Here is a 25897-nt window from a genome sequence, read left to right on the forward strand (position 1 = left end):
TGTGCCCTCGGGCAGCCACCCTAACCTAACCTAACCTTGAATTAAATCTGTACGTTGAAAGTGGTAAAATCGAGTCCAAAGTGTGGGTCACATAAAACAAACATACAGGTGAAGCAAATAGTAAAGGTGCTAAATGGGGTTACATAATGAGGCGAGAATACTCCCCATCAGGGAGGGAAGTGAGATGCTAACCAAACAATTCCTGTTAAATACCCAGAAACCTGGGCATCCCAACTGGCATCTGATTGATGAGCCAAAACCGCGCAGGGGCTTAAGGAGTCATATCCGTAAGCATTGTGAGGAAATACTGCACCTGAGAACTCAGCCGTATGAAGCCAAAAAACACAAGCAGGTCGTCAGTGAACTCCACAAACAGGCGTCGGACCTTTATGCCAGGAATTGCCCAGTGAATCCAGTACTCAAAGAACAGTACCCAAAACTTGCGGAAGAGGAACGCACACTCCCCACGGAAAACGCGAGTCACTCTAGCTCAACTTCGATCTGGATACTGTAACAGGTTAAACTCTTACCTATCCAGAATCAACCCAGAACTACAAAATGTATGCCCTGCTTGCAATGTATCCCGACATGACCCCAACCATCTCTTTAATTGTAATGTGGAACCAACGCCTCTAACACCCCTCTTATTATGTTCCACCCCTGTTGAAGCAGCAAGTTTCCTTGGACTCCCGTTAGAGGATATTGATGACAATTTGTGATCGGTTGCACCTATTGGATGGGGCGAAGCACTGCTACAACAACTACAACAGCAGGACAATTGACCTTATGTCCGTTGAATTTAAGTTACCTCAGCATCAAATTTTTCAATTGTCATCCGCGCTTGATAAGAGCGTAAAGTAAAGATTTACCTTATGTCCATTTGAAGTGGTCTTAAGTTCACTTGATCTTGTCTCCGATGACCTTATTTCACCCAGATAACAAATTATTGCATTGTCAACAGTCTTTGATAAGTGTACAAAGTTTGAATTAAATCTGTACGTTTAAAGTGGTTAAAAATCAAGTCCAAAGTGTGGGTTACATAAAACAAACATACAGATGAAGCTAATAAATAGTAAAGGTGCTAAAAATGTATGCATTTAGTGGTTTTTAAAACGGTGTTGTTAAATAATTTGAAGACGTTATTTGTTCTTTGGTTCAATACTTAACCACCAAAAAAACAATTTGGTCCACTCTTCACCATTATGGTCCATTTTTGGTTAAAATATTTTTTTTTTTCGTGTGGTAACCATTAAAGCGACTTATATGACATAAATATATACGTACAAAAGGGGGGAAGTTTGGGTAGAATATGTACACAAAAAACATTTAGCTGCTGAGAGCTATATCCCAAAGTTCAGTTAAGTGTTTACTGTGCATCGCAACCGAGTCGAGGTGAGTTCGAACGATTCCAAGTCTGTTTATACGCAGTTCAGTTTGTGTGTTCGATTTTTTTTTCAGTATCCATAGAAAAATATATAAAAAAGTTATATTCTACTCCTTGCTCAGTATGGTTTGCAAATAAGCTTATTTATACCCCAACAACAATAAACATACATATCTATTATGCAGTAGAAAATGAAAATTATAAATAAAAGATAGCTAAGTGAAAATACTTAATAAGCTGTAATTAAGAATAAACCAATCTTCTATATAAATTATTGTGATGTCAAAAATTGCATTCAATATCTATTAGTGAATTTGAAGGAAAAGAGGAAAAAATGAATGCTTTGTTTTTGCTGACGTTTGCCATGTAATTGTTGTTGTTTTGTTTCATAATTTAGCAAGCAAGTGAGCTGAATAGAAAATGTTGCTCATATCACATTTGTGCGTTTGGATGTAAATAAAATATATACAAACATATCTCTACTGTAGTGGACATATTTGTGTAGGTATGTGCGGATGTGTTTATATATGTGTGCATTGTTGATAATCCTCCTACCTCTTCTGTCATTTCTGCCAAAAGCCAATCCACAAATACCCATGCATACATTCATACAAACCTATCAGAGAGCTGCATAAAAGCATGGTATATGGAGAACGGAGTTAACGGCCGCGGCACAATGCAATTTTTCATATACATAGGTGCGTTTAACACAAGCTTATGCATTCCAGTAACATCGCCACAATAAACCAAGGCGTTGTGTTTGTAAATATGAAGGAACTTCAGACTTGGCAATTGAACTTTATTACCAAAGAAATTGAAATTTTAAGAAGGTTGAACTCGCCAGTATACAATTTTTCTTGGCGAGTTGAGTCCAGAAGAACAAATTAGTGTAGTTTATCACATGCCACACACAATTTTTCGTGTTTGCCAAGTTCACCAAATGCAAGCCGCGGCGAGCATATTTTCGCCGCGTAAAATATGAGAAATGTCAAAATACAAATAAATAGAATGAATAAAAATGATCTTGTTTAGGGATCTTGTCTACTTTGTTACTCTTGGCTAAAATGTATGCCGAAATTGGGGTGCTTTATGGCAACAAATTATTTTCCTTGTTCACTTCCACCAATTGATTTTAACCGCAGCGGCCTTAAAATCCTTAGGTGTGAGGCAATTAACAAACTTTCATTCATAATGTTTGATATTGTCCTCGCCCCGCTGCGCGAGCAAATTATGTTGTTTCTTGGTTCTAATACCGCCATATTATATTTATATTTTTTCTTTAAATCATCCAAAATCAATCAATCAACCAATCATCAAAAGTTGTTTCACAAGGCCACAGAGGAAGCCCGAAAATGTATAAAAGAGCCCAATACACCAGGCCATCAGAAAAATATGTGGTTACTAGAGTATGTTAGAAAAATATTAATTAAAATACTCATCCCCAAATGAATGCTGCAAAGGAAAAAGTAATATACAAACCAAAGGATAATAGAGCAATCTTCTTTGTGCAACATATAAATATGTTTCGAAGTCAGAAATTACCGTTATATGTATGTCCCACGCATTCACTCAACACTACTAGACTGAAAATCATGCATATAACTGCCTGTTAGGCTATCAAGCGCTATCAGCAAATGTGGCGCTGCAGTATAGGCTATTGTCATAGGTTTTTGTGGGTTCGAAGCCCGCTCAAGTTAGTTCTTTTTTTTGTTTTTTAGCTGAATGTAGAAAAATGCTGATAATGCGCCAAAATAGCAAAATTTTGCCGATAAGCGTCTTACAATATCAAAGCAAAATTTTTTGCAAGAATATAATAAATGTGCTAAAACCATTTGACAAAATCAAAAGCTAACCAAATTCAAACAATTGTTGAATTACTTTCAATTGTTAGAAATTTTTCTCAAGGGGCATTTCAAGACCATCGAAAGCTGGCATGGTAATAGGCGACCATATAAAATAGCAAATGTCGCTAAAAATATGCAAACATTTTTCCTAACTTCCATACCCGCCTTCTCCTAATCAAAAAGCACAAAAATCAAATAAGGAGACAAAATCCTAAATTTTTATTTTGTGTCTATTCTTATTACCAACACATATTCGTCCGGCCTTGTACATATAGGCCAAAACTAACACAATCTTACATTTTGGCGAGGAAATCTTTTCCCGCCTACGTCTCATCGTCAAAATCACAAACAAAAGAAGAAGAACAAAAAATCGAAGTCAGACAAAATCTAACATTTTGTTTCGAGTTGATTCTGCTTACTACTACATACAAAATTTTAGTCTGGCCTCGTACATATAGGCCAAAACTAATACTACCTTAGATTTCGGCGAGGAAATCTTCCATTCTCGTCTAAGTCTGATCAACAGCCATAAAGGGAAGAACAAGAAATCTATGGCAGAGCAGTCAGACAAAATTTAAAATTTTATGTCGATTTGATTCTTCCTACTAATTCATACCCACTTTCGCCTTCATCTGATCAACAAACAAATTACAAAAACCCATTGATGCAACCAAAACACTTGCTTATTTATACATTTTTGCACAGCTTTATAATACAACTTATGCAACATAAATATAACATAAACACTTATTTTGGCAGTTTTTAAAAAAAATGGCGAACTCCACTCACCTGCTCTTTCAGAAAATTTTTGTTTTTTCGCTGAATTTTGAAGCAACGTGTTCAACCTTCTTATAATTTCAATTTCTTTGTTATTACGCTTTGCCCATTCACATACAAACTTTCGCGAAGCACTGTTTTAAACATTCTCCCTATACAACAAAAATACTTGCTAACATATTTTATTTTGTTGTTGTTGTAGCAGTGCATATTTTGCGTCGTATTCATTTGCTATATTGCAGTTTTTAATTGCGAAAAATGTTAGAAAAGTTAACAACGCGTGGGAAAAATAATTTCACATGCAAACTGTGCCATCACCCTTAGCCAAAGCAAATGTCAAATTTCTCATCTTCTGCTTTGCTTGCGACAAAAGTTGTAAGTTGGCTAGTTTTTCATGTAATGGGGCGCCAGTGTCGCTCAATCTTCCAATCTCCATAAAAATACATGCAATCTACTCATAATGCATAAGATTGAGTTAAACGTATCTATATGAAAAACTGCTGATGTGACGGGGCTTTTAGTCTCAATTGGATCCATTATCTTCAGCGTGAAAATCTGGCCACTCGATACTCCAATCCATCTGAGTAAAACTTAGTTAAACTAACACATACGCATCGAAGTTCTGTCGGCATGGCATTGTGCACGATAACTCATACATACCATAGGTGTAACTTGGAAGCACGGTTGCCACTTTGGGTTCATTTGGACCAAATTCGGTCCGCTTCAACCCCGTTTGGTTCGCTCGACATTTTTTTTTCGATTTTGGTCCTATTAGGGCTGATTACATTCACGACGGCGGTGTAGCCGCCACATCTAAACTACGGATCCTGAACAACTTTTTTTCGTTTAAAATTTTTTTTTATAGTATTTCGGCGGCCGAAGAGCGAACATTTTGTTAATTGTCTTATTAAAACTAAATTACGCAATAAATTGGAGTTTATATCAATCAACCAAGGCTGGTCCTAGAAAAGTTATACAATGAACGATATACAACTGTTTTTATTATAAGTTTTTTCGATGTAGCCCAGAATATATTATACACATATATGCTTTAAGTTTTTAAATATATACACATACATATGTGTATATAAGACTGAAAAATATGCCCATATGTGATAAAATGTATGTAATTATCATCATCAATTTTAATTGAAGCACTTTTTGTTTGTTTGTAGCGTCGTGTTGTTTTGTACTTTTTAAGTTGTCGATTATTACATTGTTTGTATACCAATAAATGAAAAAAATGTTGGTCCTTTTTTTTTTTTTGAAATTTGGTCCTTTTTTCGACGAATTTTGGTCCCAAATGAAAACAGGTCGGGGCAACCGTGCTTGGAAGAACGAAATTTTTTTTAAATTTATTTATGTCTAATCACAATGGTTAAATACAGGCAAATGAGTTAAAACAACGATCATACTTTCCTTAAGTTAGTTAGGTTAGGTTGAACTGGCTGGCCCATGAGGACTTCACATAGACTGAATACGTCCGTAGCATTACAAGAAGTTTTTTAAAGACCAAACTGAAAACACTGGCCCTCTGTTATAAAATAACTCCGTCCGCGTGGCAAATACTAGAAGCTTTCTAGGTTTATGCCACTTGCTGCTTCTAGATCTGACAACTTTATAACTCCTAATAGCTTTCTACATCTGCTATCACTGACCAAGCACAATTTAAAGGCATGTGACCCCAGAACGCAGTATCCAGTCAGAATACCCGTCATGAGTCTGCAGTCCTCTCTTTTTAATGATAGAAGCAACTTTGTTAGTCTAAAGTTGTAAGACCTACACATAACCTTCGACACTTTACAGCCACGCGTTTGATCATGTTTTGGGACGTGTACGGACCACGCTTCATTAGAAATGGGTCCGTAATTGGTACAGTTATTTTTACTTTCAGACATATATAAGCGTTATTGTTGCCTTCTTTTGCTTGAAGTGTTATTTTGTAAAAAAATTGGAATAAAAATCACCCAATTTTCACGCCTGGAAGCATTTCATGCGTTTTTTAGCTACCTTTAAAATACATCCTGTGAAAACTATAAGCCTTCGGTTGTTGTTGTTGTAGCAATGTTTCGCCCCACCTAATAGCTGCGATCGATCACAAATTGTCATCAATACCCTCTAACGGGAGTCCAAGGAAACTTGCTGTTTCTACAGGGGTGGACCATAATGAAAGGGGTATTAGAAGCGTTGGTTCCACATTACAATTAAAGAGATGGTTGGTGTCATGTGGGGACACATTGCAAGCGGGGCATACATTTTAGGGTAAATTCTGGATATGTAAGAGTTTAACCTGTTACAGTATGCAGAACGAAGTTGAGCCAGAGTGACTCGCGTTTCCCAGGGGAGTATGCATTCCTCTTCCGCAAGTTTTGGGTACTGTTCTTATAATTTAATAGGCCTTCGGTAGGTGGGGGCTGTGTTTTTAGAAAAGGGGAAATATGACATACTTGGTACTTGAACAAAGTTCTCGTATCGGAATATTAAATACTTATCCTGTTCTCTGATACATACCACATACATATATGGACGTATGGATGTATGCATATTTAATTTGTATATATCAGTTTCGCCCCTGCCTCTTTTCCAAATGTCAATCGCATATGGTTATTATTATTGTTTTTACTTTTCATTTTTTTTTATTATGACCATACATTGTGGTACTTCTATGCCAGAGGCTACGTTATCTTCAAGTAGGTATGTATGTGTGCATTTACATATGTATGTACATAGAAATACTCTTTGTTTATTTTAAAATTGATTCGTGATGAGGAGTACCTTCCACACATTACTTACAATTTAACTAAATTTATTTTGATTTTGATAATTTTTTTTTATTTGTATTTATCATCCCCTCACCACGAATAATTATTATTTCCTTATATAGCGTTATTTTAACTAATTTATTTTAGGCCAGTCTCATCATTAAAATTGAGAAATTGTTTAATTATTTTGTCATAAGCAGCTGCAACAAAAACAATGATTGTAAAAAACAACAGAAAGATAAATAAAAATAAATGTAAAATGGTGAAAACAAAAGTAAACACAAGCAAAACAAGAAACTCAAAACAAAGGCAAAGATAAAAAGAGAGCAAGAGAGACTGAGTGAGAGAAGTGCAAATAGGAAATACATACAGATGTTACCACAACCTCGCCAAAAGAGCTGAGTTGCCATTTTAATATTTTTCTACGAAATTTGGTTGTTTATATTTGCGTTGGTTGGATGATGGTATAACTCACATATATTTTGGCACCTTTTTAGTTTTCTTCCTGTACTGAGTCAAATAATATCTAGCGACTTATACGGCGCAATTGTTTCGGGTTGGATTTTATATAAGGTGCCACGATTTTCAAACTTTTGTTGATTAGTAGGGGTAGAGGGGGTCCTAAAAATCACCAAAATGGAATCCGCAGCTCTAGGAAACTCTTAGTTTATGAAATATAAGCTTTTTAATTTCCAAATTTAGTAAAATTTCAACTTAAAGCTGGAGTCATTGGTGCCGTTTGTCGTATCGCTGTAGTCGTATCCCTAACGTAATCAGCTGTTTATCGTTACGACGGTAAACCAAAACCCAATTGGTTGGCTACGATACGGTTACGACCTTAGCGGCACCAATAATCGATTGCATTGATTCTTATAAGGTTGGTCGAATCAGCTGTTAAAAGGTTACCGATACGGTTACCGATAAAGCACCAATGTCTCCAGCTTAAGTCCTGTGCTTAAAATTCGGGTCGCACATGTCGATAGCGGTATTAAAAAAATGCGTATTTGCGTCAAGATTCAGAATCCGAAAGCGGAAACTGTAGGGTTATCTACTTATAATAAATATACCTTGTTAAATTTAAAAGTTTATTATTTTAAGATTGTTTACGGTTAATTATCAAAAATTTAAAATATTTTCAGTCATCAAAAATATCTTTTAAAGTAAATAAAGTTTAAATAAATTATTAAAAGTTATATAGAAAATTATTATTTTCTATATCTGGCGATAATATATTTTGTGGTTAGCCAAATATTTAAATATTTATTTTTTAGAAATATTATTTTATTTACTTTTGAGTTTAAATATTTTCCAACTAATTAGAATTTTCTTTTTTTGAAGTTATTCAAAAATTTTAAGTTAACATGAAAACTCAATTAAAAATTATTTTAAAAATTTAAGTAAAGAATACAAAGTATTTAACACTATATTTACTCCCCCTCCAAGAAAATTTAAAACAAACAAATTAATAATTAATATTAAATGTAACCTTTTTTTGTTTTTTGTTGTTTAATGTATTTGTATTTAAATTAGTGTTAATAAGTATGTTTGCTGGTTTAAGTAAATCAATTGAAAATAGTTTAAATTTTTGATAATTAACCATAAACAATCTTAAAATAATAAACTTTTAAATTTAACAAGGTATATTTATTATAAGGGGAGTATATGTAGGGTTATCTACTTTGTAAAATATACTTTAATTTTGTAAATTATTTTTTATGTTATAATACTTTTAATCTTATTTCAAAATGAAAATGTTCTAGTTAGTTATTTTTAAAATTTAAAAAAAGTGAAAATAATAAATAATACATAGAATAAATTTATTTAAGTATATAGTTTAACACTATGTAGGGTTATCTACTGAAACTATATTTTTTATCTCGTTTAAAAGTTATTCGCGGAAAACCCGTCGATGCTATTGTCGCTTTTTTCGTTGTTGCAAATAAACAAACGAAAACAAATGAAGGTGGTGAATAGTGTTACCAGCTCCGCAACAATATTTTTTTATCTTGGTAGAACATTATAAGGTGGTGGCACGTCGACATAAATGCAAACAAACATACCCTATCAATGTATTTTGATTTTGTAAAACTCTTTGACGGGTTTGTTTGAAGGTGAGTTTTTATGTTAGTTTTCTTGTTGCCGGTGTCGGATCGGTTAAGGGTAATTTTTTTAAAGGTGTTCTACGCAGAATTACTGTGCATGGCGTGGCCGGTGTTGGATCGGCTAAGGGTTGTTTTTTTAAAGTGCGGCCGAAGGCCGCCTACGCAGAAGGGTGTATTACGCAGAAGGACAGAAGGCAGAAGGGTGTATTACGCAGAAGGAAGGGCGGTAGCCACGGTTATACCACACACCCGGACTTGGCATGGCGTAGCCCAGGGTTATTTTTTATAAGCGCGGCCGAAGGCCGCCTATGCAGAAAAGTGTTCTACGCAGAATTACTGTGCATGCCACCAAAAAAGAGCTTTTTAAAATTTTTGGTAAATAAAGACTAGAAAATTTAAAGACATATATACATCAGATAAAATGTATTTTTATATGTTATTTTTCGATTTTTTAATTTTTGAAATCCATCCACTAGTTTTCGAGATATTTTGATTTGAAAAATTCATAATTTCGCCTTTTGACATGGAATTACCCCCAAGCCTTTCATTTGCACCAAAATAGAAATATACCGTTGGAATCAGCATAAAAATCTCCATAAAGTCCGATTTGTTATTTTTTTTTTTTGACAATTGTAAGTATTCTGCACTTAAGCCCCTTTTTCTAAATTCTTATCATAAACAATTTTAATATTTACTTAAAAATCTCGCGTTCCGGTAAATTAAATACATTAATTTCAAATTATTCAGAGAATTACAAAAACAAATTACATTGATAGTGTATGTTTGTTTGCATTTATGTCGCCGTGCCACCACCTTATAATGTTCTACCAAGATAAAAAGATATTGTTGCGGAGCTGGCAACACTATTCACGACCTTCATTTGTTTTCGTTTGTTTAATTGCAACAACGAAAAAAGCGACAATAGTATCGACGGGTTTTCCGCGAATAACTTTTAAACGAGATAAAAAATATAGTTTCTGCTTTCGGATTCTGAATCTTGGCGCAAATACGCATCTTTTGATACCGCTATCGACATGTGCGACCCGAATTTTAAGTGCAGGACTTATGTTGAAATTTTACTAAATTTGGAAATTAAAAAGCTTATATTTCATAAACTAAGAGTTTCCTAGAGTTGCGGACGATAATTTTGTGATTTTTAGGACCCCCTCCACCCCTCGAAAAAAAAAGTTGGAAATCGAGGCACCTTATTCAAAATATTCCCCATTGTTTCTCCAAAAAAAAAAAATTCTGCCAACTATGAATTCTCTGGGTGGACATTTCTCTCACATATTTTGGAAGAACGAATTCGAACTTCGAAACACGGTTGCCCCATTTGGTCAATTTGGACCAAAAACGATCCTTTCCAACCCCATTTGGTCCGCTGGTCCTTTTTTTTCCAATTTTGGTCATTTTTAAGCTGTAATCAAGATTGTTTGCTTTCACTGAGGAAAAAATGTTCAACACTGCCCACAAAATTTTCCACACCTACATTAACCCTTATATAATATATAATTTACCTCAATGAATTTCTTACAAAAAAATTGATGCCAACAAAATGTAGCAGAACAATGGCACTTCACCTAGCCGATAGTTTAGAAGTGTTGAATCTTGAAGCAAACCAATTTTTGTTAATTGTTGGTGAAACAAGCGGTAAATCAGAAAATATTGTTTTGGTGGCTAGATATTTCAATCGTTTATCAAAAACTTTTCGTGATAGACTTTTGTCACTGTTTGAGCTTAAAACAAGTTGTTGCAAATGCACGTACATCTCAAAGTAATTTGACGGAGTTGTCCACTGATGAAGACATTCTTGTATTGAAAACTAAATAAATTAATAAGACTAATTTGTTTTATATTAAGTGCACTTACCACTGTTAGATGTTCAAGTTATGCGATATGCTTAGATAGGTTTAGTTTTTAAGTTTTTCTCACACAGCACAAAACAAATTGATGAGTTTTAGGAATTCCAAGGCTATTATCTTCTTCACACTGCGATGCGGCTATATTTTCTATTTTTATGTCTGGAAGTTAATAGCATGTCTGCTGTGCAACCGTCAAGTTCAATATCAGTTACAGAAATAAAAGTTTCCATATATTTCCGACTTGCGATAAAGAGTTCAATCAGAAAAATTTAGTCCGCTGAAATTATTCCATCAATATGTGTAATTTTAGGTGGAATGATTATATCAAAATATTGGATATATAAAAAATGTCAGTGTTCAGCCCAATTCTAAACGAAAATTCCGTGCGAGTTTTTTCCCTTCTCCCATTCCTCGTATTCTAAATAAAAATTCCTTGTGAGTTTTTTCACTTCTCCCTTTCCTCCTATTCTGAACAATGTTAAAAATAAAATTAAAGAAAAAAAAACTTTTTAAAAATAAGCTTTTATTATTTTGGTTAATAAAATTAACTAAAAAGTAAACAATAAATTGACTCTAAAGAAATATAACACTTTATAAGTTCATTGTAAGCTTAAACGATAATTAGGCTTTTTCGTCTGCGACAAAAAAATTCTATATTGTACATAATTATATATTTGTAACATTAAAACTTTACACCTAAATTATTAAATCTTACAGTTTATATCACAGTCCAAATTGTTCTAATAAAAAACGTGTTAAATTTTGATGGTATAATTAAGAACATTTAGGATCTCATTTTCTTGCTATCGCAATGTAACACGCTTTTATTAGAACAATTAGGACTGTGATATAAACTGTAAGATTTAATAATTTAGGTGTAAAGTTTTAATGTTAAAAATATATAATTATGTACAATATAGAATTTTTTTGTCGCAGACGAAAAAGCCTAATTATCGTTTAAGCTTACAATGAACTTATAAAGTGTTATGATTCTTTAGAGTCAATTTATTGTTTACTTTTTAGTTAATTTTATTAACCAAAATAATAAAAGCTTATTTTTAAAAAGTTTTTTTTTCTTTAATTTTATTTTTAACATTGTTCAGAATAGGAGGAAAGGGAGAAGTGAAAAAACTCACAAGGAATTTTTATTTAGAATACGAGGAATGGGAGAAGGGAAAAAACTCGCACGGAATTTTCGTTTAGAATTGAGCTGAACACTGACATTTTTTATATATCCAATATTTTGATATAATCATTCCACCTAAAATTACACATATTGATGGAATAATTTCAGCGGACTAAATTTTTCTGATTGAACTCTTTATCATCGGAACATTCCTGACGAGAAACATAACCACAAAATGGTGGACCAGATCGATACCACGTGGTTAGACACAATTTCAAAGGAGCAGCTGATATCCATCACACAGGAATTGGGTATTAAGCAGACAGGTACCACCCGAGAAATCCGAAAGCGCATAGCAGCACTGGCCTCAAAGGCAAATACGGACTCGGAAATCCACGAAAAATTTTTATCCCTACAAGCCACCTACAAGGAAACTACGCACATGAGCGACGTAAATGAGGTTAAGACAACGACTCCGTCGAACGGAGGAGGCACACCGAAGGTCACCGTTATAACAGTAGAACAAACTCAATTCGCGTTTCCTCTCAGGAATACAGTACCCACACAACAGCACGTACCATCAGAAATTACGGCATCATCAACCGGCACATCTCAACCCACGCAACCGTACTTACCAGCGGGAATGACACCACCAGCCATGAACTATACATGCCAGGTAACTCAAGCACCGACCGTGGTGTTCGCGCCCATCATCGACCAGGTAAGAAAGTGGTCCGTAAAGTATGAAGGTGGACGGGACCCGTTAGCGTTCATCGAACGGTTAGAGGAGTTAGCCGAAGTATACGCGCTAAACGTGGACCTCCTGCCGAAAACCATGCCCGAGCTACTAGGGGGCGCCGCGCTACAATGGTACTGCAATAACAATGCGCACTGGGGAGAGTGGACAAGCTTCAAAAAGGATTTTTTACGTTTCTTCCTACCAGTGAGGTACTTCGAGCGGCTCGACGACAACATACGCCAACGAAGGCAGCACAACAAGGAGAGGTATAAGGACTACGTACTAGGAATCCAGAGCTTGATGAGACACGCAGGGTACACCAGCGAACAGCGGCTGGAGCGAATCTTCCGTAACAGCCACCCCGATTACCAACTTTACATCCGTCGGAGGGACTTCACTAATCTCGCAGAGCTCCTGACACTTGCCGAAGAATACGAGAACATACGCGAGGACTATCGAAGATCATCAGGCGGACATCACCGCGAAGTTACGCGACACATCGCCAGGGACACAACCCGGGTGTCATCATCAAAACCTGCAACACAACCACCACCACCACCGAACCTAACGAACCGCACGCCTACAGGCAATCAGAGATACGACCCCAACGGCGTATGCAGGAGATGCGGCGAACGAGGACATGACACCAATAGGTGCCGAAACCCACAGAAAATTTTTTGCTGGGAATGTGGCCGCAACGATATACGAACCATCGAATGCTGCCGCCGACGTCAGGGAAACGACAGAGGGCTCCACGAAGAAGAAGGCGCCGTGAGCCCAAGGGACCTAGCGCCGAAACGGCAGTAACGATACCCAGGGGACCTAGCGCCGAAACGGCAGTAACGATACCCAAGGAACCCAGCGCTGAAACGGCAGTAACAATGTACCAAGAGCATGGTCGCCTCTACGCCGTAGCCAAGCTCGGTGCGGAATCAGCCGAAGCGGTCATCGACAAAGGGGCATCAAGAAGTTTCGTCTCGAGCAGCTTAGCAGAACGTGTGGTGAACTCGGGAAGCATGGGAGCCACCATATCATGTGGAGAAGGCCACCTCGTGCTAACCAGACCCCTTGCCCAGCACACACCGAATCCTGGAGCCGCGCCAGAAACTATTCAGAGAACAACACCAGCAAGAACGAATATCGCCAGGTACGACAGCCCTGGGACTATTCCAATTTCAATATCATCAAGAAAGGATATCGCCAGGTACGACAGCCCTGGGACTATTCAAAGTACACCATCAGCCAGAACGGATATCGCCAGGTACGACAGCCCTGGGACTATTCAAAATTCAACATCATCAAGAACGGATATCGCCAGGTACGACACCCCGGGGACTAATCAGAGTATAACACGAGCGAGAAAGGGTAACGCCGGGTACGACACCCCTGGAGCCCCATCTGGAACCATTCAGAGTGTAACAGCACCGAGCAGTAGTAACTTCAAGCACGACGGCATTATGCAAAACAACGACGACGACATACAAGAAGAAGCGGAACGAGTGCGCGGTTTTCTGGCAAAGGAACTCCGAAAATTCGAGAGCATGAGTGGAGTGACGACAATAGCCGAGCACAAGATTGTCCTGACGGACGAACGCCCCATCAAGCAACGTTACTTCCCACGCAACCCAGCCATGCAGACAATCATCAACAGTGAAGTTGACGAATTGCTCCAGAAAGGATGCATCGAGCCATCCTGTAGCCCACACAGCGCACCGATCGTACTGGTCAAGAAGAAAAACGGGAAGTGGAGGTTATGCGTGGACTATCGGCAGCTCAACGCCCGATCCGTACCCGACGCATACCCCTTACCCAGAATACAACACATCCTGGACAAACTACGACGAGCGAAGTACATCAGCAGCTTGGACTTGAAGAACGGCTACTGGCAAATACCACTGGAGCCCAAGAGCCGGCCCTACACAGCTTTCACAGTACCGGGACGCGGATTATTCCAGTGGCGCGTTATGCCTTTCGGCCTACACTCTGCACCCGCAACGTTTCAAAGAGCACTAGATCACGTTATTGGGCCTGAAATGGAACCCCACGCCTTCGCATACCTCGATGATATAATCGTCATAGGATCCACTGTGGAGGAGCACAATCGCAATCTGAGAGAAATAATGCTACGACTACAGCGCGCCAACCTCAGAATAAATCCGGAGAAATGCGAATTCTTCAAGAAGGAAATCCGATACCTAGGACACCTAGTAAGCGACAAGGGAATTCACACCGACCCCGAGAAAGTCACAGCCATCAAAGACTTGAAGCCACCAACGAACGTGAAAGAGGTACGCCAATATCTCGGTATAGCATCCTGGTACCGACGTTTCGTACCCGACTTCGCCACGATCAGCCAACCACTCACAACCCTGCTGAAAAAGGGCAAACACTGGAAGTGGGGGCCCGAACAACAGGAGGCCTTCGAGGTCTTAAAGCAAAAGCTCACGGAAGCACCGATACTTGCCTGCCCGGACTTCACCAAGACCTTCACCTTACAAACGGACGCCAGCAATTTCGGGCTGGGTGCCGTACTGACACAGGACCTGGAAGGCGGAGAACGCGTGATCGCCTACGCCAGCAGGAAACTCAACAAGGCGGAAACCAACTACTCGCCCACCGAGAAGGAGTGCCTCGCGATAGTCTGGGGAATACGCAAGATGAGGCCATACTTGGAAGGATACCGATTCAAGGTAATCACGGACCATATGTCTCTAAAGTGGTTAAACTCCATCGAAAGCCCTTCAGGCCGTATAGCACGATGGGCCTTGGAGCTTCAACAACACACTTTCGACATCGAGTACAGGAAAGGGAAGCAGAACCTGGTAGCGGACGCACTATCACGGCAGCCACTGGAGACCCTACGCCTAGCAACGACAACAGAGCCACAATGCAAGTGGTGGCACAAGCGCGTCGGCGAAGTACGCACTAACCCCGAGAAATTTTCTGACTACATGATACAAGATGGGCAACTGTACCGCCATATTCCCTGCCGGTCACACGATGAGGAAACGGTCCCTTGGAAATTTTGTGTACCAACACCACTGCGACAACGAGTGTTAGAAGAAAACCACATCATCCCAAGTGCTGGACACATGGGCATCCGCCGGACGGTAGCACGGATTGCCAACCGGTATTACTGGCCCGGCATGTTTCGGGACATCAGTCGATATGTACGGCAGTGCGAGTCTTGCCAGAAATACAAGGAGGCACAGCAAAAACCAGCAGGAAAGATGCTCACACAGGTGGCCCAAGAACCATTCGCCACGGTATGCGTCGATTTCGTCGGACCACTCCCACGATCCACACACGGGAACACGATGTTATCAGTATTTTTCGACCGCTTCAGCAAATGGGTGGAATTGGCCCCCATGAGGCGTGCGACAGCAGAGGGCCTTCGCCGCGCGTTCAGAGAACGCATCCTAGCAAGATTTGGTGCTCCCAAGATACTGATATCGGACAACGGCGTTCAGTTCACCAGCACAATATGGCAGCGTTACCTCAAGGAAATGGGGATACGACAACAATTCACGGCGCCCTACACACCGCAAGAAAACCCGACGGAACGGGCGAACAGAACGGTAAAGAGGATCATAGCGCAACTCACCAAATCACAACACAACAAATGGGACGACTTTCTCCCAGGGATCGAGCTGGCCATCAACACCAGTGTAACCGCGTCCACAGGGTACAGTCCAGCCTTCCTCGTACAAGGACGGGAACCGCGATTACCAGGGGCATTGTTTGACGAGGTCAACCTGGGGACGGGCACAGCCACCACCACGGCAGAAGAAAAATCCGACAGAATGCAAGAGGCATTCAGAATAGTGAGGCAGAACATGGAACGAGCAGCGGCAGACCAAGCACGGCATTACAATCTACGGCCGGGGAAAATTTCGCGGCAAAGTTGGCCCCCAAATATGACGGACCCTACCAAATCCTAGGATATGTATCCCCAGTGATACTCAAAATACGAAAACCCAACGGAGGAAAGGAAAAAACTGTCAACATCGCGGAACTAAAAGCATATCATACAGCAGAGATCATCGCGTGAAAGTAAACAAATTCAGGGAGAACAATTTTTTATATTATTAATTAATATCAAGGACAATCAAGCGCCGGTCATTCCAACGCAAACCACCGAGGTGACAACATCGTTTACTTTTGCTACGAATTTTTTTCACAAACCAATAATCTACAATGCAGAGCTATAACGCTAGACTAACCAACAGCGTCAAGCGTATGCGCCAGCGCTACGAGGAGGAGGAAGCAAAACGCCCGAGGGCCGTATTTCTGAAAGGAGTTACAGGCGCCGACGTCAGCCACACGCGTGCAACTATACGCGCAAACAGGTACGCTGACGTCGTACACGGCATTACACCATTAAATACTACAGGCGGCGACGTCAACAACACGCGTGGAACTACACGCGCAAACAGGTACGCTGACCTCGCACGCATCATTAAACTACCACACATCACGGGCACCAATGACAACACCACGAACACCGAACCAGTCACGGCCAAGGCCCACAATAAGACGGGAGCATCGCCGATAACATTCACACTCGGTAGGATAGAAGTGAAGGCAGGGCAGTTGCCGGCAGCCATCGAGTTCCCCTCCAATGAGGACACAGCTCCACCGGAAAAGCCACAGTCGCCGAAAATTATCGAGCTCTTCTCGGATGAGGACACAGCCCTACCGCCGAGAGACACGCCTAAAATAATATTCCCGGCAGGACCAGGCGGCATACCCCTCTATACGACTGACCTCGACACTCTCAGAGAATCTAAATGGTTGACCGACACCGCCATTGACGCTTGGGCAAAGGGACTGGAAGAGCAACATGAGCAACAAAATACGACTCTCAGCCCGTTCGTGATCTGGCAGCTGACCCAGAAGAGTAACACGGAGGAAGACTACCAACGCATACGCCGATGGGTCCGGAACGTCGACCTGTTTGGCAAGAGTGCGGTGCTAGCACCCCGCAACACAGCTAACCACTGGTATCTACTCGGTCTGGCAAACGCAGCAGTCACCCACTGCGTCACCGACACGGAATGCTGGCAGGAACGATATATATGGGTAGCAGACTCAATGCACAGGGCCAGAGTCCCCCACGCAACCCAGGTTTGGGCAGATTTCCTCCGGTGGGAATACATACAGCGGTACGGACACGACGGTTTTAAAGCGCAGGAACTAATACTCGAGGTGCCCCAACAACTCAACAACAACGACTGTGGTGTCTACGTAGCCGAGAATATGGAGAGGGTTTTACGATACACAGGGAGCGGAGAAGGAATTCTCCGACTGTGTAAACAGCCGTTCACGGAGGAAATGGCGAGCAACAAGCGTACAAATGCTGGCACGGTTCCTACGAGACGGCCGAAAGCCCAAGGAAACCATACAAAACACTACCACCACATACCACTCTCACGCAGCTCCACAACTAAGCACCGAGGACAACACCCACCCCATAATACCGGACACCAAAACGAAGCCACACACGACAACAGAACCTACTCCCGAACACGATTCGTGACAGAGAAATACCGGGTCACCATAATGAAAAGCAAGGCGCGCATACGACTACTGAATACCGGGGGCTCACTCTCCGAAGTGGGGGGGGGGGGGGGGGGGGGCGAGTGTGAGGACCAAATATAACACCATTAATTTGGCCCACACAAAACGACCCCACATCATATTCGATACAGCACTAACACAACAGCCAGTCACAAAAGGCTATAGCAACAGACCAACCAACAAGTTCAATACAGCATACATCATATTCGATACAACACTAACACAACAGCCAGTCACAAAAGGCTATAGCAACAGACCAACCAACAAGTTCAATACAGCATTGACACAACAGCCAGCCACAAAAGGCTATAGCAGCAGACCAACCAACAAATCTCAGCAACACAACGGGCAAGCACAACACTTTAATGCCAACACAACAAACTAACAAATCTCAGCAACGCAACGAGCGTTCGCAACATCGAACAGCAACCATGGCAACGCAACCATTCGAGCCAGCAATACCAAACAAAGCAATAAAAGGAGCAACACAGCAGGACAGAAGTCAGTTAGCACGGAGCTGTGGCCGTGACCAGAGCTACTTGTGGAGCGTCCCTTGAAGTTGTCGGTTCTACCATGCGGACAGGTCGTTTCACAGGAGTAAGTCGTAGTCTCAAGTGGTGAATGTGTCGGTTATACCACCAAACACCGCTTGAGACTTCGCCAGCAACGGCACTACCACAGTAACGCGCACCCGCGAACAGGCAGCGTCCGCCCGCCTGCGCCGACAGTAACAGCGCTGCGCAAGCATATACGTTGGCCGCAGCAACACTACGCAAACATACAACGCTAGCCGCAACAGCATCATAGCTAATATATACGCTGGCCATACCATTACGCCAATCTACTACGCTGGCCGCAACAGCACCATAGCTAATACACTACGTTGGCTTCAGTACTGCGCCGATCTACTACGCTGACCACGACAGCGCCCCGATAATATACTGCGTTGACACAGCAAAGTTACGCAAACCTACTACGCCAACTGTACCAGAGTTACCCTCGTGCCGAAGCACGGAGCTGTGGTCGTGACCAGAGCTACTTGTGGAGCGTCCCTTGAAGTTGTCGGTTCTACCATGCGGACAGGTCGCTTCACAGGAGTGAGTCGTGGCCTCAAGTGGTGAATGTGTCGGTTATACCACCAAACACCGCTTGAGACCTCGTGAGCAACGGCACCACCACAGTGACGCGCTCCGCGAGCAGGTGACATTCGCCAGCCAACTACCACGCTGGTCACAATCGCAAACATACTATGTTGGCCACAGCATTACGCCAATCCACTACCCCGGCCACAATCGCACACGCACTACGTCGGACACAGCATTACGCCAGCCACTACGCTGACCGCGACCGCACCACGCTAACATATTACGTGGACCACATCACTCCGCAAACATACGACGTTGGCCACAGCATTGCGCCAACCCACTACGCTGACCGCAAGCGCCAACATACGATGCGGGCCACAACAGCATTACGCACACATACTATGGTGACCACAGCAGAGTCACGCAAATACACGACGTCAACCACACTAGGGTTGCGTACATACACGCCAACGCAAGGCGTCACCGAAACACGTTTTACACGCACTCAGGCAGCGACCAGCCGGGTCCTAACGGGACGTTCCTAACAGGACACACACGCCGACGCAGGGCGTCACAAAACACATTTACACACACAAGCAACGACCATCGAGGCGTCATAACGGGACACGAGTACCGTTGGCCCACCACGCAGTATAGAGCAAGTATACAGTGAAACGAAAACAAATACTTCTTTTGATTACGTAAAATTTTTATACTCAGTTGAGCAGAGCTCACAGAGTATATTAAGTTTGATTGGATAACGGTTGGTTGTACATATATAAAGGAATCGAGATAGATATAGACTTCCATATATCAAAATAATCAGGATCGAAAAAAAATTTGATTGAGCCATGTCCGTCCGTCCGTCCGTCCGATAACACGATAACTTGAGTAAATTTTGAGGTATCTTGATGAAATTTGGTATGTAGGTTCCTGAGCACTCATCTCAGATCGCTATTTAAAATGAACGATATCGGACTATAACCACGCCCACTTTTTCGATATCGAAATTTTCGAAAAACCGAAAAGTGCGATAATTCATTACAAAAGACCGATAAAGCGACGAAACTTGGTAGATGAGTTGATCTTATGACGCAAAATAGAAAATTAGTAAAATTTTGGACAATGGGCGTGGCACCGCCCACTTTTAAAAGAAGGTAATTTAAAATTTTGCAGGCTGTAATTTGGCAGTCGTTGAAGATATCATGATGAAATTTGGCAGGAACGTTACTCTTATTACTATATGCATGCTTAATAAAAATTACCAAAATCGGAGAAGGGCCACGCCCACTTTTAAAAAAATATTTTTTTAAAGTAAAATTTTAACAAAAAATTTTATATCTTTACAGTATATAAGTAAATTATGTCAAGATTAACTCCAGTAATGATATGGTGCAACAAAATACAAAAATAAAAGAAAATTTAAAAATGGGCGTGGCTCCGCCCTTTTTCATTTAATTTGTCTAGGATACTTTTAACGCCATAAGTCGAACAAAAATTAACCAATCCTTTTGAAATTTGGTAGGGGCATAGTTTTTATGGCGTTAACTGTTTTCTGTGAAAATGGGCGAAATCGGTTGATGTCACGCCCAGTTTTTATACACAGTCGTCCGTCTGTCCTTCCGAATGGCCGTTAACACGATAACTTGAGCAAAAATCGATATATCTTTACTAAACTCAGTTCACGTACTTATCTGAACTCACTTTATCTTGGTATGAAAAATGAACGAAATCCGATTATGACCACGCCCACTTTTTCGATATCGAAAATTACGAAAAATGAAAAAAATGCCATAATTCTATACCAAATATGAAAAAAGGGATGAAATATGGTAAGGTAATTGGATTGTTTTATTGACGCGAAATATAACTTTAGAAAAAACTTTATAAAATGGTTGTGACACCTACCATATTAAGTAGAAGAAAATGAAAAAGTTCTGCAGGGCGAAATAAAAAACCCTTAAAATCTTGGCAGGTATTACATATATAAATAAATTAGCGGTATCCAACAGATGATGTTCTGGGTCACCCTGGTCCACATTTTGGTCGATATCTGGAAAACGCCTTCACATATACAACTACCACCACTCCCTTTTAAAACTCTCATTAATACCTTTAATTTGATACCCATATCGTACAAACTCATTCTAGAGTCACCCCTGGTCCACCTTTATGGCGATATTTCGAAAAGGCGAACACCTATAGAATGAAGACCCACTTCCTTTTAAAAATACTCATTAACACCTTTCATTTGATACCCATATCGTACAAACAAAGTCAAGAGTCACCCCTGGTCCAGAAAGGCCCACTCCCTCTTAAAATACTCATTAACTCCTTTCGTTTGATACCCATATTGCACAAACGAATTCTAGAGTCACCCCTGGCCCACCTTTATGGCGATATCTCGAAACGTCGTCCACCTATGGAACTAAGGATTAGTCCCTTTTAAAATACTCATTAACACCTTTCATTTGATACCCATATCGTACAAACGCATTCTAGAGTCACACCTGGTCCATATTTATGGCGATATCTCGAAAAGGCGTCCACCTATAGAACTAAGGCCCACTCCCTCTTAAAATACTCATTAACTCCTTTCGTTTGATACCCATATTGCACAAACGAATTCTAGAGTCACCCCTGGTCCACCTTTATGGCGATATATCGAAAAGGGGTCCACCTATAGAACTAAGCCCCACGCCCTTTTAAAATAATCATTAACACCTTTCATTTGATACCCATATCATACAAACAAATTCTAAAGTCACCCCTGGTCCACCTTTATGGCGATATCTCGAAAAGGCGAACAGCTATAAAACGAAGGCCCACTCCCTTTTAAAAATACTCATTAACAGCTTTCATTTGATACCCATATCGTACAAACAAAGTCTAGAGTCACCCCTGGTCCACCTTTATTGCGATACCTCGAAAATGCGTCCACCTATAGAACTAAGGCCCACTCCCTCTTAAAATACTCATTAACTCCTTTCGTTTGATACCCATATTGCACAAACGAATTCTAGGGTCACCCCTGGTCCACCTTTATGGCGATATCTCGAAACGGCGTCCACCTATGGAACTAAGGATTACTCCCTATTAAAATGCTCATTAACACCTTTCATTTGATACACATGTCATACAAACACATTCCAGGGTTTCCCTCGGTTCATTTTCCTACATAGTTATTTTCCCTTATGTTGTCACCATAGCTCTCAACTGAGTATGTAATGTTCGGTTACACCCGAACTTAACCTTCCTTACTTGTTCATTTTAATTATAGTGTACATACATATATAGAATTAGAGAAATAAAGTGAATTTATATGAAAACGATTTGCACGGTGTCCCAAATTTACAAATCTATTGTAAGCGAACCTTGGACACGGCGAGTATACCCCTAGCACTTATTGAAGAAGCGCCGGGACGGAAAAAGCTTCGTTACACCTGTTTGGTATTACGAATTACAACTTATTTCAGTTGAAGTTGAATTGAGTTGCCATTTTCAGAAAGTGATGATTTGACAGATAAATGAACAGCTGATCAATTTGTGGCGGAAATTTAAGCATTTGTAAAAGTGATTTTGTTTATCAAGACTCATTATATAAATTGTCAACTTTTGCCTAAAACTGGATTCACATACAGCCCTTAGCTATAATAATAAAGGAACATTTTTGTGCGACGGGTATTTACATTGTAACATGTGTTAGCTGTTTAGGCACATATAAATGTTGCAAGTATTTTACCCTTATACGTTTGTTAACCTGGCGATTTAAGAGGCAATTTAAGGGTCCTCTTGCCATTTATTGGAATTGGAAGATTCGGAAAAAAGTGATTTTGTTATTAAAAGCAAGGTAACGTTTTACAAGACGGTGCACCACCTAATTTTATCGAAAATTATCAAAGGTGGTATCAACTTAAAGGTGGCGAAAACTTAAATATTTTTTGGAAGATTTGATGTATACACACACATACTAATGCAGAAAGGTGTTCTGCGCGCATTTAGTTTTGATCCCCAAACCGGTGTCGGACCCACCCAGGGTAATTTTTTATAAGCGCGTCCGAAGGCCGCCAACGCAGAAAGGTGTTCTATGCAAAAAAAAACTATTGATCGGGCCCCATATTTCAGACCCTCAAGGGGTCATTTTACGGTTTTTTGTAAGTAACTTTCGACAGAACAGATTTCCGCTTTCGGATTCTTAAAACGGAGGTCGAGACGCGTCTTTTGATACCACCTTTGATAATTTTCGATAAAAATTAGGTGGTGCACCGTCTTGTAAAACGTTACCAAAAGCAAAACGGATATTATATGAAATCTATTTTATAATGCTGAAAATGTTGGTGATTGACATATCGCGAATACGGAAAACATTCATTCCAATCCTTTGGAACTACCAAACACCAAGTAAGAAAATGTTTAAGTGACAAATGATGAGCTTCTAATGAAGTTATTTTGCAGATTTGAGAGGAAGCATTTTCCACATTACTAAACAAAATTAAGGACCATTTCCGCATACGCGTTCGTATTTTAAAGTTTTGCGCCACACTCCGATTCCTTGCTGACGGCAGCTATCAAATATGCTGTGGAAATGATTTTGGTGTTGGACTGGTTTTGGATGTTATTGAGGAGCATATTTGTGCGAAGTGGATTAATACCCAAACAGCAAAATTTGTATTTTACTCTAAAACAGGATTCCCAGGAATAGTGATTAGTATCAATGGAACTCACGTTCGCATAATTTCACATATTTTGGCTGCATCCGAACTGCGGCCAGCCTCGTCCAACTTCGGAATGTCGCTCCATAAAGTCAAAAAGTTATACAATGTAATCCTTCGCTTAAACGTTGTTTTTTCTATAAATGTGTACAAAATTGTTGATTATTGTTTGATTAAAAAAGGTTTAACTACCGGCTTTAAATTGTTTGTTTTTTTTTTTTTTTTTGTAACGTTTTATGAGCCCGTGCACCATCTGACTCTTACCAAAGGTGGTATCAAAAGACGCGTTTCGATCTCCGTTTTTAGGATTCGAAAGCGGAAATTAAAAATTTTATTTCTGTCGAAAAATATTAACAAAAACCCACAAAATGGCCCGAGGGTCCGAAATATGAGGCCCGTTCCACAGTTTTTTTTGCACAGAACATCTTTCTGCGTTGGCGGCCTTTGGCCGCGATTTGAAAAAATAATCCTGGATGGGTCCAACGCCTTTCTGCATTAGTGTGTACAAAAAATTTGGCAAAATATATAGTAATCAGTTGTAAGATTTTGACGTCTTTGACAAATACACCAACATAAGGTTGTAAACGGTAATGCCACAAAATTTTGTTAGACAAGACAACTCAACCGACATTTTTTTGACAGGTTGAGTTGTAATCTGTAATACCAAATTGCGAAATTTCAACACAACAAGAGTTGAGTTGTAAACGGTAATAGGGGCATAATTCATCCTCTTGCCTAGCGGACATCACTGTGTAGCACGTACAAGAATACGCTAATAAATATAAAATTGTTAAATATTAAAAAGTGTTTAGTTTAGTGGGCAACCAAGATTATTACAGCTAGAGTTAAATATAAACAATTTTAAGTTTACATTTTGATTAAATTAATTAGTCAAATATTGTAATGCATTTAACTCAAGTGAAAAATAAATGTTCTTTTAAAATTTGAGTAAATCGGACCTAGGATTATAATAGTTAACATCATTTATTGGATAGGGCTTATCTTACATGTCTGACGTTCCAGGTTCTGTGATCAAAATGGGCTGGTTCCATCGGTACTTCATATTTACAAAACCTGTTTTTAGTGATAACTTTTGAATGAGAAATAATATTTACCCTCCGCCTTCGAACTAATAATATTTACACTAAAACAAGGGGAAAATTTTAGAATAGCACCCCCGAGTTCGGGGTTAAACTTGGTATCAAATGAAAGAGGGAGTTCTCCCGATCACAAATATATATAACTTAAAGTGCGCAGACTTATAGTTTACGAGTTATTTGATGTTAAAGTTTGCAAATTTAGCAAATTTCTATAGCACTTTCAGTTACAATTTACACATCTTTCAAAACCTTTATGCACATAAATATCTATATAAATTGGCAACGATACACTTAAATTTCATTTTAGTATATTTCACATATAATTCTTGCATTGTTTTTACTTAATATAAAAGTTTTTATTAAATCAATCGCGCTTTTGTAGCAACATTCGCATTTATGTATATATATATTTTATTGATGACATTACAAAGCTGTGCTGCCACATCTAAAAAACGGAACAAGTGCAGAATCGAAAAATAACTTATAAAAATATATATATCTTTAACTTTTCTAGTCTTTATTTACCAAAAATTTGAAAAAGCTCTTTTTTGCATTCGTGAAAGAGCTGATATTACCTTATAACTCTTATGTTTATTGTTATGTTAGCCGATCCAACAACGGCTGCGCCATGCACAGTAATTCTGCGTAGAACACCTTTCCGCGTAGGCGGCCTTCGGCCGCGCTTATTTAAAATAACCCTGGGCTACGCCATGCCAAGTCCGGGTGTGTGGTATAACCGTGGCTACCGCCACGGTGATGTCCTTCCGCATATTACCTTATAACTCTTATGTTTATTGTTATGTTAGCCGATCCAACACCGGCTG

At 39.9% G+C, this 25897-nt stretch overlaps 1 protein-coding gene across 5 annotated transcripts in view; it reads left to right on the top strand.

Annotated features, from left to right (window-relative positions):
- Positions 1 to 25897, top strand: part of UbcE2H (ubiquitin conjugating enzyme E2H) — a 42715-nt gene that overhangs the window by 4197 nt on the left and 12621 nt on the right. Inside the window, exon 1 of one of the 5 annotated variants that reach the window (XM_067783323.1) lies at positions 1291 to 1392. The exons of 1 other annotated variant lie outside the window; for it this stretch is intronic. The gene's annotated coding sequence lies outside the window, so the exon portion shown is untranslated. Of the gene's footprint in view, positions 1 to 1290; positions 1393 to 1485; positions 1506 to 1604; positions 1624 to 1802; positions 1890 to 25897 lie in introns of those variants that run through there. 3 more of the 5 variants (XM_067783326.1, XM_067783325.1, XM_067783324.1) reach the window with 3 other exon arrangements.

This window comes from Eurosta solidaginis, chromosome 4 (genome assembly GCF_040869045.1).
Source record: "Eurosta solidaginis isolate ZX-2024a chromosome 4, ASM4086904v1, whole genome shotgun sequence".
NCBI classification, from domain to species: Eukaryota; Metazoa; Arthropoda; class Insecta; order Diptera; family Tephritidae; genus Eurosta; species Eurosta solidaginis.